This window comes from Apium graveolens, chromosome 11, assembly GCF_009905375.1.
Source record: "Apium graveolens cultivar Ventura chromosome 11, ASM990537v1, whole genome shotgun sequence".
In the NCBI taxonomy this organism is placed as follows: Eukaryota; Viridiplantae; Streptophyta; class Magnoliopsida; order Apiales; family Apiaceae; genus Apium; species Apium graveolens.
The window spans coordinates 29,790,507-29,808,104 of record NC_133657.1 but is presented as its reverse complement, the minus strand read 5'-3'; the positions used below and the strand labels follow the sequence as shown (position 1 = coordinate 29,808,104).

Sequence of the window (17,598 nt, the reverse complement as noted above, 5' to 3'; positions counted from 1 at the left end):
ATATCAATCAATCACCACACACCAAGATATTCAAACAAATTAACTATAGAAATTCATAAGTAAATCCGTTAGAACCCCACGATAACGATTAGTTCATAATCGAACTTATCGTCACCATGGGTTCGAATGAAAACATGATAATAAACATTATAAGAGTACTAGGGTTCAAAGACAAATCAAAAACAAGCATCCAAGTATCAACTATATTAAAGAAAACAAAAGTTTTCTTCTCCTTAGCTGTCTCGTGCTCTCTAGGTCTTCTTATTGCTCTCCCCTCGCTCCCTGCAGTTAAAAATGTCTTTTTATTGATATATATAGGCTCCAAGATGACCAGGATTCTCAAAATCTTCAATTTCGACAAAAATCAGGATTCTGGTGCAGAAACAGGGCGCTGGCGCGCTACTTTCGGGAGCTGCCCCGCTGGAATAGTGATTTCTGAAGTGCGGGCGCGCTGGTTCTGACGCGGCCGCGCTGGCCTTCTGGAAATTTTCTGACAATTCTTTTTTTGGCCGTATCTTGAGTTCTGCTCGTCAGAATTAGGCGATTCAACTGTTCACGCGAAGCTAACGAGATTATCTACAACTTGAGAATGGCCTAGGATTCCAATTCTTAGCTATTTTCAGAATATTTCTTTGAAAAACCTTTTTCTTCCTCCAACTACTGCCTGCAATGCAATAACACAAAAATACATCAAAAATACCAATAACTTGGGTCCAAAACACCAACTTAAGCTTGTAATGAAGCGTTCCAAATAGATACAAAATCCACTCGTCACACCCCCAATTTTGAATCGATGCTTGTCCTCAAGCATAAACAGACTCAAAACTACAAAACAAACCTAATGCATGAATGCAACTAAAAGATAATGCAAACAATCCCCTCGGAATAACCATAACCAAATGAATAAGCCAATGCCTCTAAGAATGCAATGACTCAAAATAGTTGAATAAATCCCATAAATCAAGTCACAAACCAGAACGTGCGTGTGTGGAATGCTTAACAGAAATACTCTCGATACTAGATCAATAATCATAACTCATCTATCATCAAAACAATCACAAGTTTATAACTTGAATAGACATTAAACACATAATAACTCACAACACCTTCATTTTACTAGATTTATACAAGGATTCATGCTATTATTGAACACATAATATATAACAAAAATGCTTATTTGATCGTGCAATGAATGAGGTCTCAAAAGATTTATACAATAATACCCATATAGCGAGCGTTAGGTTAGCGGATCCCAGACTATAAAAGCCTTAGGTCACTAAGCACAAAGTACCCTATAACTTAATAACTCGAGTATTAAAGAGCTCACTCTTGATCAATTATGCATAAATAAATACTTTTTTTTTCATTTTTTCTCTACTTTTTTTCTCAACAATTTCTGAATGAGTGTGTTTCGCTCCATCTCATTCAACCCTAAACTACTCATAAAAATATGAGCCGGCTACTAGCCATTTGACGCCTAGCCTTATTCACAACTAGCAATGAAATCCTGCTTTTCTTCAGTTTAAAAATCAGTGTTCTTACGTCATTACGAGAATAGAAAAAATTCTAAATATAACCAAGTGATTAAATCTCAAAAAATAAACAAGTATGATCATGATCTAGATCAAAAGCAATCCTATAAGACTTGTGAAATTTTTTTCTGGGCATGCAAATCAATTCATTAATACTTAAACATCCCTCTATTCATTATCACTACACTCATATCAACACCAACCAATCAATCAGAAATAGCTCAACCTAAGGGATCATGTTAAATGCATGCACATGCAACTATATGAACTCACATAAAAACACACACAAATATATCCTATATGAACAAACATGCAAAAATATGAATGAAATACAACTAAACATGCAACATGAATCTATATGAATCTATATAGACACACACAAACTAATCCTTACATTATTACCCCCGAACTTAAAATTTTTAATGTCCTCATTAAAGGTAATAATAAGGATTTCAGGCATACATAGTCAACGGGAGAATCACCATCTTAGGCTGGAGGATCAGGTGGCCAATCAACCTCGACACCAGTGTCTCTAGAAATAGTACCGAGAGCATGTATTAAATCTTCAGCACACCGTCGGTAGATGTCGTGCATGGTCTCAATACGCCGAGTCAACCTTCTATACTGCTCATCACCAACACCAGTCCTAATAACTGCCTGTTGTACACGAGAAAAACCCTCTATAGGCATGAGAGGATCCGTCTGCCCACCCCCTACATCATCAAAAATATATCCCAACCCCTTGTCAGGGGATGCACCTAAAAATGCATAACTCAAATAATCTGGTAGTGGCTTGAGCTCAAGCGTGGGAGCATCTTCAATAGACGGCTCGAGACGCTCCTGAGAAATTTTCAGCTCTGCTAACCCAAGAGAATCGAATGTCATATTTAACTTCATCTTCCACGGAGGAGCATTCAAATACTACAGTTGTTCTGCCCCTTCTTCATCTTTACTGTCAAACTCCCCTATTAAGGATCTCTCTAAGATATCTGACTTTGGCAATTGCTCAAGCTCCGAATTCATAACAGAGTCGACCTGCTCTACTTCAAAGCACTCCTCTTTAGCCGTGGGCAACTTTATTGCCTTGAACACATTAAAAGTGACCTTCTGATCTTGAACCTTCATTGTAAGCTCTCCTTTTTGCACATCGATCATAGTTCGGCCTCTAGCCAAGAACGGTCTTCCCCAAGATAATGGGAATCTTCTTATTCTCCTCAAAGTCTAGAATGACAAAATATGAAGGGAAGATGAGCTTATCCAACTTAACCAATATATCCTCCACTACTCTTCACGGATAAGTGATGGAATGATCAGCCAACTGTAAAGACATGTTCACAGGTTTTGGATCAGGTAAACCCAACTTCTTGAAGATAGATAAAAAAATCAGATTGACGCTAGCTCCCAAATCACATAAGCATTTATGGAATGATAAGTTTCCAATAGTGCAAGGAATAGTGAAACTTCCAGGATCTTTCAGCTTCGGAGGCAATTTTAGTTGCAGAACAACACTGTACTCCTCCATTAGAGCAACGGTGTCTAAGTTATCGAGCTTCACTTTCCGAGATAGAATACCCTTCATATACTTTGCATAGCTAGGCATCTGTTCAAGAGCTTCAGCGAAAGGTATGTTGATGTGGAGTTTTTTGAAAATTTCCAAGAACTTGGCAAATTGCTTATCGAACTTACGCTTTTGAAGCCTTTTAGGATATGGTGGAGGTGGGTAGACCTGTTTATCCCCTGTATTACCCTTAGAAGGATTGTTGTCAATAGCTTTCTGCTCCGGTTCCACCTCGGCATCCTTCTGCATCACTTTTTCAGCTACAATCTCATTTTCTGGATTTGGTAAAGGTACAGATGCACCTGCATTCTGGACAGAGTTTTCAGACACTTTGTCTTGCTGAATTCGGGGGCTTGCAACCTTTCTGGACCTCAAGGTGATGGCGTTCACCTGTTCGTTAACTTCCCTCTTGCCTGGATTGGCTTCTATATCACTAGGAAGCGTTCTTGATGGTCGATTAAATAAGGCGTTAGCAATTTCCCCTATTTGGTTCTCCAGAGTCTTGATAGAAACAACCTAGCTTTGGCATATAAGAGCCTGGTTTTTGCACATAAGACAAAACTCCTCCAATTCAGATTTTTCATTCGAGGATAGACCTGCACCTCCACGAGTTTGTTGTTGAAGTTGGAGTTGTTGTCTTGGTGCATATTACGGTTGTTGAAAACCAGGAGGGTTGAATTTCTTTGCTGCATAATGCTGATAAGGTTGTTGCATCGCACTCTGTTTTTACTCCAGCTGAAGTTAGGATGATTCCAGTTGTCAGGTTGATAAGTGTCTGGACCTGGTTGTTGCGATCTCTGAAAGTTGTTCACGGACTGAGTTGATTCACTAGATATAGTGCATTGCTCCATCACATACGAACCTGCACATAGCTCACAAACACTGGTAATCTGATTAACACCATAGTTATCCAAAGAATCGATCTTTATAGACAACGTCTTTAGTTGCGCAGTGATATTTGTAGCTGTATCCACTTCAAGAACTCCTGCTACCTTTCCCTGTGGAAATATCTGAGCTCGATACTGATATTCATTAGCAACCATCAGTTCAATTAGATCATAAGCTTCCTCATAGCTCTTTGCCCATAATGCTCCACCTGCTGCTGCATCAAGCATGGGTCTAGATTGCGCTCCCAGACCATTATAAAGGCAATTGATGATCATCCAATCAGGCATGCCATAATGAGGACACTTCCTAAGCATCTCCTTGTAGAGCTCCCAAGATTCACATAGAGATTTTCCCAATTGATGCGCAAATTGAGTAAGAACATTCTTGATTGTAGTTGTTTTCAACATAGGGAAGAATTTAGTGAGAAACTTTTGAGCAAGTTCTTCCCAAGTAGAAATTGAACCAACTGGTAGAGAGTGTAACCAACTCTTAGCCTTGTCCCTCAGAGAGAATGGGAAAAGCCTCAGCTTTATAGCATCTTCAGAAACATTGTCGAACTTGAAAGTGTCGCAGATCTCGATGAAATCTCTAATATGCATGTTGGGATCTTCCGTTGGAGAACCCCCAAACTGGACTGAATTCTATATCCATTGAATCGTGCCAGGCTTGATTTTAAAGGTATTAGCTGCGATCACTGGCCTGACAATGCTAGATTGAATGTCATTGATCTTGGGTTGAGAAAAATCCATCAACGCTTTCCTTGGTGCTGCTGGATCTCCCATTATAATGAGTACCTAAAACACAAACCAGTAAACCGTGAAAGTAAAAGAATCCGTGTCAGTGAACTTTAACGACCACTGATGTCAAGCATATAAACTAAAAATTAACACCGAGTCCTCGGCAGCAGCGCCAAAAACTTGTTAGGGCGAAAACACGCGCTGAAATTACACGCAAGTATACGCGTTCGCAAGTAGTGTAAGATATAAATTAGATTCGTTCCCACAGAGACTCTTTTTGGTTAACTTATGAGTATGCACCTATGAAACAATGGTATAGTTATCGCTCAATGCTAAGATAATAACAAGTTGAGATGTTTATAACTAAGATTAAACTAACATGCAATTAACTAAGAATAAAAGTGATTAAATTAAGTATATAAGACAAACATGGATTCTAACTTCATTACTACTTCATTCAAAGTCATTGTTCTTAACCTTAGCATGCAATGGTGATGACAACTAATCAGATAACACGAGACTAGTAAATGCCAAATTTCGTTGTACGAATACCATACTACCAGACATCCACAAAAGAGATAAAAGCTGAATATACACCAATTATGTTGAGACCCTATATGTCTATAGAATTTAAAAACATAAAGGTTTAATGAACAAGTTATCTATCGTGATTACATAGGGCAAGTAAGATGGTTAAAATTACCTACGAATCATGCATAACAAATACATGAACTTATGCTAGCATGGCAAGTTCTAAATCTCTATATTCATTATCGCTTCAATAGAGATTAACACGCTATCTTATATGTTAGCTACGCACATAAGACGAATAAGCACAACCAATTCTAGGATATCAATCTATCACCACACACCAAGATATTCAAACAAATTAACTATAGAAATCCATAAGTAAATCTGTTAGAACCCCACGATAACAATTAGTTAATAACTGAACTTATCGTCACCATGGATTCCAATGAAAGCATGATAATAAATAATATAAGAGTACTGGGGATCAAACAAAAATTGAAAACAAGCATCCAAGTATCAACTATACTAAAGAAAACAAAAGTCTTCTTCTCCGTAGCCGTCTCGTGCTCTCTAGGTCTTCTTATTACTCTCCCCTCGCTCCCTGCTGTTAAAAACGTCTTTTTATTGATATATATAGGCTCCAGGATGACCAGGTTGCGGGCGCGCTACTTTTTGGCGCGGCCGAGCTGGAATAATGATTTCTGAAGCACGGGAGCGCTGGTTCTGGCGCTGCCGCGCTGGCTTTCTGGAAATTTTCTGATAATTCTTCTATTGGCCGTATCTTGAGTTCTGCTCGTCAGAATTAGGCGATTCAACTGCCCATGCGAAGCTACCGAGATTCTATACAACTTGAGAATGGCCTAGGCTTCCGATTCTTAGCTCTTTTTAGCATATTTCTTTGAAAAGCTTCTTTCTTCCTCCAACTACTTCCTGCAATGCAATAACACAAAAATACATAAAAAATACCTATAACTTGACTCCAAAACACCAAATTAAGCTTGTAATGAAGCGTTCCAAGTAGGTGTAAAATCCACTAATTAGCAGACATGTTAAAGATTTAATATTATCAATAAATAAATGATTTAATCACTTAGATTGAAAAGTCTACAAAAGTAGCTTGAAGAGTGCAAGATCAAGGGCCAAGATTAACTGACAAAGGAAGGTCACAGACCTACATAATTTGCAAAGATTCACTAAGCCAGAAATAGAAAGCCTTAGAGATAACTTAAAGTATGGTTTAGTACATCTTATTGCATGCTGTGTAAACCTGTGTTTACTAATCTATACAGTAAACACTGGTCCTTTATTTTTAAGCGTGACAAAAAGATCTTGATTTTCTAGTACTCTCTCAAGGTAGAAGCTGAGTTCTTCATTTACAAAGAATCCAAAAATTTGTAGCAAGACGTGCTTAATTTTAATACAAAATTAAGTGAGTTTTGAAAATACCGTGTTAGTTGTGCATGCTTTATTAACTCTTTTAAATACAATATCTCTACAAATTAATTTGATTTGTTCACCATCCGTAGAAGTTCAAAAAAGGTTAAAAATATCTAAAATACATTCACCCCCTGTATTGTATTCAATATCTAACACTCTGCATTGCCTCCTTTATTGTCATGTTGAAAGTCCTTGCATTGGACTGATTCTGTTTTGGTTGTGGCGGTGATGCCATAATCCTCGGAATACTTGCTGCCATAGCTGGGCCTTTATAATCTCTAGCATTTTATCCTTTTCCCCCACATTTGAAACAGGTAATATGACATTCACTGGAGTAGTGTCCCTTTTGCGTGCATCAGAAGCAAGTAACATTCAGCTTATTGAAAATTCCCGTATATTTCCGACCACATGTCTTACAGTCAGGAAATGGTGGTCTTGCTATCCTTTGCTGATTCGGAACTTGGAAACGAGTACCTGCTCTTTGATTTCCCTGGTCTGGCCTTCTAAAGTCCATATTTGGCCGGTCCTGGAATCCCGGCTTCCTGTTAAAATGATTCTGAAAATTCTACTGTCCCTTTTTTCCTTTTGGAACATCTCACTCTCTCTTTCGATTATCATGGCCTTCTAAATGACGTCCGTATACATTGTTAACTCAAAAAATACTACTCCACTGCGAATCCATGAATTCAATCCCTGCTGAAAGCTCTTCGCTCGTTTCTCCTCTATATCTACTTACTCTGGCATAAACCTCGATAATTCAGTAAATTTAGCTTCATACTTAGCTACTGACATGTTCCCTTGCTTCAATTCCAAAAACTTTATTTCCATCTGAATTTTCAAGTAGCGGAGAAAATACTTCTCCAAAAATAATTCAGTGAAACTATCCCATGTCACAATATCAGTACCCTCTAAATCCTTCTTCGACTCCCACCAATAGTTAGCCTCTCCTTTCAGAAAATAACTACCAAATTCAGTTTTCTGATCTGCCTCGACATTTACTAGCGTAAATGCTTTATCAATCTCCTTCATCCATGTCTTGGCTTTGGTAGGATCTACAGAACCTTCAAATTCTGGTGGTTTCACTTACATTAATTGCTTGAAGGTTACAATAGGCACGACTGGTGGTGGTACTTGAGGTACATTTTGAGATAGCTGTTGCAACATCTGTTGTTGGAATTGTTATTGTTGTTGTTATTGCTACATCATAATGATTTGCTGTTGCATTAAATGAAGCATCTGGTTCATGATGTTGTTATTTTGTTCCTCAGGGTCGTTATTGAAATTCTCGGATCTAGTCTTTCTTTTAGGTGCCATTATTCTGGTGATAAGACAAGAAATTCATTTAATAATCCATTAAAAAGTTAATAATAAATAAAGAAACAATTTAACTTTCATTGGAACAGAAGATTCAAATAAATCAAACACTTTTTTTATAGTTATGTTCCCCATAACATCATTATCAAATAATTTGTTTGTCCTTTCACAAGTCAAACATAATTTAAAAATATGAAAATGGCCTATAAGATAATTAAGGAAATGTAAATGTTGTAGATTTTTTTTAAATAAATAAAAGAAAAGAGGTTGAAAAAGGTTTATTCTATATAACAACACCAGCGTTAGTTGTGAGTGCTTGATATAAAAGTCTGCCAAATACTACTACCGGATACAAACCAAAACTGTGTGATAGAAATGCCTAATCTCACTACTAATACTATGTCTGCCTATATATACATATATCATATATCATACAACCATGTATGACTGCCTAACCCTTTCTCAGAAACCTGGTGGTACTCGATCCACCTCATCACGGATCGTCTCCAGAATCGCCTGAACAAGTCTAACTGCCTGATGGAACTCTGCATAAGTATGGGTGCCCTCATGTCTCAACTCTTCCAACTCCTTGTAAGCTCCTCGGTATATCTATTTGAGTCTCTCTCTCAAGAAGTAATCTGGCTGCAAGGTTGCTAGTGGACCACTCTTTCGCTGATCTATCAAACCAAGTATCTCTTGATACCGTGCCCTCCAAAACTATCTATCCTCATGCATGCTAGCAAAATCATGGTAAGGTATGGTACGGGCTCTCCAATATCTCCTGCTGACCCTCTGGAAGGTATTCTCACAACATCAACAATATCCTGTTGAATGATCTCTGGTGCTGGATCCATAGGGGTTACCGGCTGGTCCACTTCATGATCCCCCATGTACTCCATCGGTGGTATCTGAAAAATCTAGGGAACAGGAGCATATACGGCCAAAGGAACTAGAGCTAATGCCGGCTGGAGCGATGGCTCGATAACCTGAGGATAATGTTACAGTACTAGTAACTGTGGTGGTAACTGAGGCTCAAAATCCAACAGATAATCTATCGGATAAAGCATCTGTGGTGCTGGTGTAGTTATATGTGCTGGTGGCGGCTCTTCTACTTCTCGCTCTCTACGTCTACGGTCTAAAGAGGTCTCCATCTGACAAAATAATCATAACACAAAAAAAGTCAATTTTCAATTCCTAGAACTTACAAATTCAAAATTTATAATCTAACAAAGACCCTAACAATCCTTTTCCTATCTTATGTGATCTTCCTATACTATCAAAATCCTAGTGTTCTTGTTTCAGGGACCAAAACCTACAGCTCTGATGCCAAACTATAACGCACTCCAAATCCGGGGTCTAGATCCGGGGGTTACTTGCCAACTACCAACTTAATTAAAATTGTACAGTAATTATATAAACATACATATAACCTCTTCATTCTACTACTCAGGATCTTTAAGGTTAAGGTATGAAGACAAGAACACAACATTACCTTTATTACATTCTTAAATTCAAAAGTCTTGCAAACCTTTCTTCATCACACACCAACTATCTAAACATGTTTTACAACGAATTTCAGTTTATTCAAACACACACAACCACTATCTAACTAAACCGGTTCTGTTAGTTCAAAGCTTTCTTCCTGAATCGGGATTAACACTCTTGGTGCCGGAGGATCCCACCTTTTCACTCGCTTCTTTACTACCCTGGTATGGATAGGCTTCATCCTCCACTTTTACTGAAAGATAAAGTGAGTAACAATAAAATGGTGAAGCATAATTGCTCAGCAAGTCCAAAATATGTATATAGTATCATAAGAAAGTCAAGTGAACCTGATATGAGTTAAGTAATCAGATTCAATAAGCATCCGTGTATTTCAGTAATAAATAGGGAAGGCTGCTTTTGGTGATTATCAATAAACTAGATTAAACACAAACTATCACAGTACTTTAATATGTTGATCAGTCAGATACAGTACGGATCTATGCCACTTACATATACCCACATCATAACAAGGTACCCAGGTCCACTCCCGGCCTCCGTAATTAAATAAAAGGGTCCAGACCATCCCATGCCCTGCACGTAACCATCCAGTCCATAGGATAAGCATCCAGAACAATCAGTATGCTTCGATGTTATCCCAACATCAACATATATATCAGGATATAGATAGTGAGTGATCTATTGGAATATGAATAGAGTACTCAACGTATCAAGGATAATCAAAATTAAAAATAAAAGTATGATGTCATAACTGATATTCTCTTTATCCTTTAATTGATATATATGTGTGTATATTAAGTGAGTTAAATAAAAACATTGTGAATATTTACTTGTGTGATTAGAATTATGCTAAATAATTGTGTGATATTATTTGGAATTTTAGAAAATAAGAAATGCATTATTTGCTATTTATGTAGGTGATAAAATGCATTTTATTATCTAAGGAAAATCATTTTTAAAATTATTTTTTTTAATAAATTTCGAAATTGATCTTATTAAATTCCTAAATTTCTAAACTATTTTATGGTGTCACTCTTGTAATTTACAGATTTATGGTTTTATTTATAAAATGTATTCTTTGTATTAAATTAGATTAATAAATATGTGATTACCTAATAGCCCTTGCATGCATTTTTACCCTTAATACAAAGTGAGGACATTCATGTCATTATCCACTCCACTAACTCCTTTCTACCTAACCAAATGACCATTATAGGCTTGCATGTATGTTGTTCTAGTTAAGAGAGAAGGACAAGGAAGTAATTAACCAATCCACTACCCATTACATAACAAATAAAATGATCAAACATGTGATCATTCTCCACTTGCACACTCCACCCTCACTCCCCTCCCCTCTCTCTCTCGGCCGAAACACACACACACACACTCCTCTTCTTTTTCATTTCAAAATACCAAGAATTCTAGGGTAATTCCACTCTCTCAATCTTGTTAAACCCCTTCCATCCATATTTATGTAGAGATTTACATGTTTGTTGAATAATTTGGTGTTGCATGTAAGAGGTAAGTACAAAACTCAAGTGGAAGACCTTAGTTCATAAAGAAATTGGTCCAAACTAAGAGTTAAATTAGCAAAGGGTTGTAAAGGGCAAGACATGGGAGTTTCACTCACATACAAGTGCCATTCCTCCCTCCACCATTCAGCATTGACTCAAAAGAAGCCGAATGGAGTGGTTGTTTGTATTATTGTTTGATCTTGATTGCTATGTGCTTAAATCATGATTTTTGGAGATATTACCTTAGTTTAAACCTTTGCATGTTATAGATTTTTATAAACATAATCAAGATAAGGTTGCTGTTAGGGCGAAAACATGCGCTAAAATCATGCACGTATACGCGTTCACAAGTAGTATAAGATATAGATCAGATTCGTTCCAACAGAAGCTGGTTTAGGTTAAGTTCAATTTATGCACTTATGCAACAATGATATGGCTATCATTCAATTTTAAGATGATTAACAAATTAGGTTTTGATTAAACTAAGAGATTATACTAAATAGCATTAACTAAGATAATTGAGGTTGAATTACTTATATGACACAAACATGGGATTCTAACTTCATTACTACTTCATTCAAAGTCATTGTTATTAACCTTAGCATGCAATGGTGATGACACTAATCAGATAACACGAAACTAGTAAACGCCAACTTTCGTTGTATGAATAACCTACTACCAGACATCCACAAAGAGATAGAAGCTGAATATACACCAATTATGTTGAGACCCTATATGTCTAGAGAATTTGACAACAAAAAGGTTTAATGCGCAAGTTATCTATCGTGATTACATAGAGCAAGTAAGATGGTTAAAATTACGTATGAATCATGCATAACAAATAAATGAACCTATGCTAGCATGGCAAGTTCTAAATCTCTATATTCACTTTTGCTTCAATAAAGATTAACATGCTATCTTATATGTTAGCTACGCACATAAGACGAATAAGCACAACCAATACTAGGATATCAATCAATCACCACACACCAAGATATTGAAACAAATTAACTACAGAAATCCACAAGTAAATCCAGTAAAACCCCACGATAACGATTAGTTCATAATCGAACTCATCATCACCATGGGTTCTAATGAAAGCATGATAATAAACAATATAAGAGTACTAAAGTTCAAGAACAAATTGAAAACAAGCATCCAAGTATAACTTATATTAAAGAAAACAAAAGTCTTCTTCTCCATAGCCTTCTCGTGCTCTCTAGGTCTTCTTATTGCTCTCCCCTCGCTCCTTGTTGTTAAAAACGTCTTTTTATTGATATATATAGGCTTCACGATGACCAGGACCCTTAATATATTCAAATTTACTAAAATCAGGATACTGGGGCAAAAATCGGGGTGGGGAGGCTGCGCTGATTGTGGGGCGGCCGCGCTGATTGTGGGGTGGCCGTGCTGTTTTAGCAGAAAGTAAGCGCAGGCGCGCTGGTTTTGAGGGCGGCCGCGCCCGACTTCTGGACTTTTATACAGTTTCTTCTTTTCGCCGTAACTTGAGTTTTACTCGTCAAAATTAGGCGATTCAGCTACCCACATGAATCTAACGAGATTCTTTACAACTCGAGAATGGCCTTGGCTTCCAATTCATAGCTCTTTTCAGCATAATTCCTTGAAAAGCTCATTTCTTCATTTAACTGATGCCTCAAATGCAATAACACAAAAATATATCAAAAATACCAACAACTTGTGTCCAAAACACCAACTTAAGATTTTAATGAAGTATTTCAAGTAGATATAAAATCTACTTATCACACCCCCAAACTTGAATCGATGCTTGTCCTCAAGCATAAACAGACCCAAAACTACAAAACAAACCTAATGCATAAATGCAACTACGTGAATGCAACAAAATGATAATACAATCGATCCCCTAAGAATAACCATACCAAATGAATAAGCCAATGCCTCTAAGAATGCAATGAATTTTAATAGAGTTCGAATAAATCCCACAAACAAACTCACAAACTAGAAACGTGCGTGTGTGAATGCTTAACAGATATACTCTCGATACTAGATCAATAATCATAACTTATTGATCATAAAAACAATCAAAACTTTATAACTAGAATAGACGTTAAATGCATAACGACTCACACACCTTCATTTTACTAGAGTTATACAAGGATTCATACTATTATTGATCACATAACACATAACAAAAATGCTTATTTGATCGTGCAATAAATGAGGTCCACAAAAGACTTATACAATAATACCCATGTAGCGAGCGTTAGGTTAGCGGATCCCAGACTATGAAAGCCTTAGGTCACTAGGCACAAAGTCCCCTAGAACTTAATAACTCGAGTATTAAAGAGCTCACTCTTGATCAATTATGCATAAACACATACTTTTTTCTTTTTTTTTTCTTTTTTTTTCAACAATTTCTGAATGAGTGCGTTTCGCCCCATCTCATTCAACCCTAGACTACTCATAAAACTATGAGCCGACTACTAGCCATTTAATGCCTAGCCTTATTCACAATTAGCAATGAAATCCAAGTTTTTCTCCAGATAAAAAATCAGTGTTTTTACGTCATTACGAGAATATCACAAATTCTAAATATAACCAAGTGATTAAATCTCAACAACAAACAAGTATGATCATGATCTAGATCAAAAGCAACCCTATAAGACTTTGTGAAAATATTTGTTTCTGGCATGCAAATCAATTCATTAGGACTTCAACATCCCTCTATTCATCATCACTACACTCACATCAACATCAACTAATCAATCAGAAATAGCTCAACCTAAGGGATCATGTTATATGCATGCAAATGCAACTACATGGACTCACATATTAACACGAACAAAAATGCTAACAAATATGTCCTAAATGAACAATCATTCAAAAATATAAATGAACTACAACTAAACATGCAATATGAATTTATATGAACTATATGGACACAACACACTTTATGCCGACACAACACACACTACTAATCCTAACATTATCACCCCCAAAATTAAAATTTTCATTGTCCGCATTGAAGGTAATAATAAGGATTTTAGGCATACCTAGTTGTCAGGATCACCCTCCTCGGGTGGAGGATCAGGTGGCCAATTAACCTCGACACCACTATCTCGGGAAACAGTACCGAGAGCGTGTGTCAAATCCGCAGCAAAATGATGGTGAATGTCATGCATAGCCTCCATACGCCTAGTCAATCTCCTGTACTGTTCATCACCAACACTAGTCCTATCAACTGTCTGCTGCACAGGAGAAAAACCCTCTGTAGGCACAGGAGGATTCGTTCGGCCACCCTCTTCATCATCAAAAAAATATACCCTTGTCAGGGGTGCACCTAAGAATTCATAATTCAAGTGATCTGGTAGTGAGTTGAGCTCAAGTGTGGGAGCATCTTTAATAGACGGATTGAGAGGCTTTTCAGAAATTTTCAGCTTTGCTAACCCAAGAGAATCGAATGGCATATCCAACTTCCTCTTCCACGGAGGTGCATTCAAAACCTGCAGTTGCTCTTCTCCTTCTTTGTCATCAATAACTGATTTCCCCATTAAGTATCTCTCTAAGGTATCTGACTTTGGCAATTGCTCAAGTTCCGAATTTACTACAGAGTCGACCCACTCTACTTTAAAGCACTCCTCTTTAACTGTGGGTAACTTTATTGCCTTGACCACATTAAAAGTGAACTTATGATCATGAACCTTTATCGTAAGATCTCCTTTTTGCACATCAATCATAGTTCGGCCTGTAGCCAAGAATGGTCTTCCCAAGATGATGGGAATCTTCTTATCTTCCTCGAAATCAAGAATTACAAAGTCAGCAGGGAATATGAGTTTATCCAGCTTAACCAAGACATCTTCCACTATTCCTCGTGGATAGTGATTAAACGATCAGATAGTTGCAGTGACATGTATGTAGGCTTTGGATCAGGTAATCCCAACTTCTTAAAGATAGACAAAGGCATCAGATTGATGCTAGCTCCCAAATCACATAAACATTTGTCGAACGACAAGTTTCCAATAGTGCAAGAAATAGTGAAAATTCCAGTATTTTTAAGCTCCGGAGGCAACTTTTGTTGCAGGACAGCACTGCACTCCTCCGTTAGAGCAACGGTGTCTAAGTCATCAAGCTTCACTTTCCGAGATATAATACCCTTAATAAACTTCGCATAGCTAGGCATCTGTTCAAGAGCTTCAACGAAGGGTATGTTGATGTGAAGTTTCTTGAACACCTCCAGAAACTTAGCAAATTGCTTATCCAACTTCTGCTTCTGTAGCCTTTTAGGAAAATGAGGTGGAGGATAGATATGTTTCTCCCCTGTATTACCCTCAGGAGGAGTGTGTTCCACATTTTTCTTCCTTGATTCCACTTCTACTTCCTTCTGCACATCTTCTTCAGCCAAAACTTCAGATTCTGAAACTTGAGATTTTTAGGGCTTACAACCTTCCCAGACCTCAATGTAATTGCCTTAACCTGATCTTCTGCTTCCCTCTTTCCTGGAACTTCTGTATCACTAGAAATCATTTTTGGTAGTCGATTCAATAAGGCATTAACAATTTGTCCTATCTGGTTCTCCAGAGTCTTGATAGAAATAGTCTGGCTTTGGCATATAAGAGCCTGGTTTTTGCACATAAGCCTCAATACCTCTAATTCAGATTTTTCATTCGAAGATTGACCTGCATCATGAGTTTGTTGTTGAAATTGGAGTTGTCATCTTGGTGCAAATTGTTGCTGAAAACCAGGAGGGTTGAATTATTTTGCTCCAAACTGTTGGAACTGCTGTTGCATCGAATTCTGATTATTTCTCCATATGAAGTTAGGATGATTCTAGTTGTCAGGATGATAAGTATCTGGAACTGGTTGGTGCAATCTCTGAAAGTTGCTCACAAACTGAGCTGATTCACTAGATATAACGTATTATTCCGATGCATGCGAACCTGCACATATCTCAGAAACACTGGTTATCTGATTAACAACATAGTTAGCCAAAGAATCGATCTTCATAGACAACTCCTTTAGTTGAGCAGTGATAGCCGTAGCTGTATCCACTTGAAGAACTCCTGCTACCTTGCCCTATGGCAATCTCTGAGTTGCAGTTCAATTAGATCATAAGCTTCCTTATTGCTCCTTGCCCATAATGCTCCACCCGATGCTGCATCGAGCATGGGTCTTGACTGTGCTCCCAAATCATTAAAGAAGCAATTGATGATCATCTAATCAGGCATTCCATTATGAGGACACTTCCTAAGCATCTCCTTGTAGCGCTCACAAGCTTCACATAGAGATTCTCCCGTTTACTGCGCAAATTCAGTAATAGCATTTCTGATTGCAGCTGTCTTCACCATAGGGAAGAATTTAGTGAGAAACTTTTGAGCAAGATCTTCCCAAGTAGCAATCGAACCAGCTGGTAGAGAGTGTAACCAGCTCTTAGCCTTGTCCCTTATAGAGAATGAGAACAGTCTCAGTTTCACCGCATCCTCAGACACACCATTGAACCTGAACGTGTCGCAGATCTCTATGAAATCCCTAATATGCGTATTGGGATCTTTCATTGGAGAACCCCCAAACTGGACTGAATTCTGTACCCTCTGAATTATTCCAAGCTTGATCTCAAAGGTATTAGCTGTGATAGTTGGCATGACAATGCTAGATTGAATGTCATTGATCTTGGGTTGAGAAAAATCCATCAAGGCTTTCGTTCGTGCTGCTGGATCTCCCATTATAATGAGTACCTAAAACACAAACCAGTAAACCATGAAAGTAAAAGAATCTGTGTCAGTGAACTTTAACGACCACTGATGACAAGCACATAAACTAAAAATTAACACCGAGTCCCCGGCAGCGGTGCCAAAAACTTGTTAGGGCGAAAACACGCGCTAAAATTCACGCAAGTATACGCGTTCGCAAGTAGTATTAGATATAGATCATATTCATTCCCACAGAGACTGGTTTAGTTTAAGTTCAATTTATGGACTTATGCAATAATTGTATGGCTATCATTCATTATTAAGACGATTACAAATTGGGTTTTGATTAAACAAAGAGATTATACTAAATAGTATTAACTAAGAGAATTGAGATTGAATTATTTATATGAGATAAACATGGGATTTTAACTTCATTAGGACTTCATTCAAAGTCATTGTTCTTAACCTTAGCATGCAATGGTGTTGACATTAATCAAATAACACGAAACTAGTAAACGCCAACTTTTGTTGTACGAATACCCTACTACTAGACATCCATAAAGAGATAGAAGCTAAATAGACACCAATTATGTTGAGACCCTATATGTCTATAGAATTTAACAACATAAAGGTTTAATGCGCAAGTTATCTATCGTGATTACATAAGGCAAGTTAGATGGTTAAAATTATCTACGAATTATGCATAGTAAATACATTAACCTATGTTAGCATGGCAAGTTCTAAATCTCTATATTCACTTTTGCTTCAATAAAGATTAACATGCTATCTTATATGTTAGCTACGCATATAAGATGAATAAGCACAACCAATACTAGGATATCAATCAATCACCACACACCAAGATATTGAAATAAATTAACTATAGAAATCCATAAGTAAATCCATTAGAACCCCACG

The 17,598-nt window shown here is 37.3% G+C and overlaps 2 non-coding genes across 2 annotated transcripts; both read left to right on the top strand.

Moving 5' to 3' along the window:
- Nucleotides 1-4,263: 4,263 nt before the first annotated feature.
- LOC141699027 (small nucleolar RNA R71) lies at nt 4,264-4,370 on the top strand. Its single transcript, XR_012565518.1, has one exon. It is a non-coding gene; the product is annotated as a small nucleolar RNA R71 (small nucleolar RNA).
- Nucleotides 4,371-16,216: 11,846 nt separating this feature from the next.
- LOC141699162 (small nucleolar RNA R71) lies at nt 16,217-16,323 on the top strand. Its single transcript, XR_012565645.1, has one exon. It is a non-coding gene; the product is annotated as a small nucleolar RNA R71 (small nucleolar RNA).
- The last annotated feature ends 1,275 nt before the right edge of the window (nt 16,324-17,598 follow it).